Source organism: Bombyx mandarina, chromosome 28 (assembly GCF_030267445.1).
Source record: "Bombyx mandarina strain Sakado chromosome 28, ASM3026744v2".
NCBI lineage: Eukaryota > Metazoa > Arthropoda > Insecta > Lepidoptera > Bombycidae > Bombyx > Bombyx mandarina.
In genome coordinates, this window is record NC_143233.1 from 10,460,704 (window position 1) to 10,462,334 (window position 1,631).

Genomic DNA, 1,631 nt, shown 5'->3' on the forward strand with positions numbered 1-1,631 from the left:
GTAACTATTATTTTTTATTTCGTAAGCCTCATCAAGTAAAGGTTTGTAAGCATCCTGAGCTTTCTTCACAACTGTAGAAGTGAGCTTTAAGTTAGCCTTAGCACTCTTCCTTGCACAAAATAGGAACTGTTATGTTCCATTGTGTATCTCGCATGTACTTGCCCTCTTGAACAAGGACGTGGACGTGTAGACCTCTACATGTTGGTCTCTGCTAAGACCTGGATCTGTGTGACGGGGAAAATCAACTTACCTAAAGGTTTTTTTGCCATGTTGGATTTTTATTATATAGGAGTATAAACACGCTGATATAATTTTTTGAAAACACTGAAATTTATATTAAAACTAAAACATTAAAAATTTTGATTAGACTATAATTTTGACATAACGTTGCGGGGTCTCGAAGTTTTGACGTAAAAAAAAAAGTGATTTTAATTATGAAAAAAGAGTTCACAAAGTTATAAAGTAGTTTCATGTCGACGTGACTCAGGGTCCCTAGAAGCAGCACACAAGGACAGGCAAGTTGTCCGCGTGAAGAAATAATTTTACTTCAACAATTCCTTATAAATTTGCCGCCCACTACTTGTTGGCTTGAATACTACTAGAATATTTGTTCGCTTACAACTGGCAGATGAAAGAAGTGGAGTGGCTACCCGGGCCCACATACATCCCAGCGCAAATGTCGCCACTTACAATAACCGTTTGTCCTTAGATGAATAGACGAGCTCACGGCTCATCCTGAAGTTAAGGGTCATCAATCCACCCACAGTCATCAACTAGATACGTTAATGCTGCCACCCAGTTTGAGACATGAGTCTAAGTACTCCTTTTTACAGTACAACGGCTGCCCTGCGCTTCAAGCCGAAACTCATTACTGCTTCACGGCAGAAATAGACAGGGGGAAACAGAGAAATAGAAAGAATTTAAATTCCAGTTTGGGGTCAGCATGGTTTTGTCTGTATTAATCATTATATCGGGGTAGTAGATCCCTTCCATAGGATACCAAACTACTCACAACTTCGCCTCTACGGAGTCTAGAGTCGTGCACAACCGGTAGTACGGCCCTCATTGTCGATCAAACACAAGATCTTTAAGCACTTCCTATCGCATAGCTAACCCAGAGACGGCTTTAGGCTTGATGCCGCCTTAGGTCCTGTTTATCGCATCGCCTTTAATGCTACAATGCATTTATTTTGATCCAATATTTTAAATTTAAAAGAACTGTTATTTTTTTTATGAAAATTAATCGGACCCATTTTCAAAGGACTGTCTGCTTTTTTCTTATCTGTAATTTGACCGCCCCTCAAATGACAGGGGCCTAGGCGTAGATCCATCACAGTATATCTAGTATATAGTTTTATTTTTTTATTTTATTTGCTTAGATGGTTGGACGTGCTCACAGACCACCTGGTGTTAAGTGGTTACTGGAGCCCATAGACATCTGCAACGTAAATGCGCCACCCACCTTGAGATATAAGTTCTAAAGTCTCAGTATAGTTACAACGGCTGCCCCACCTTTCAAACCGAAACGCATTACTGCTTCACGGCAGGAATAGGAGAGGTGGCGGTACCTACCCGTGCGGACTCACAAGAGGTCCTACCACCAGTAAAAATATAGTAATTGAAATGAAAGA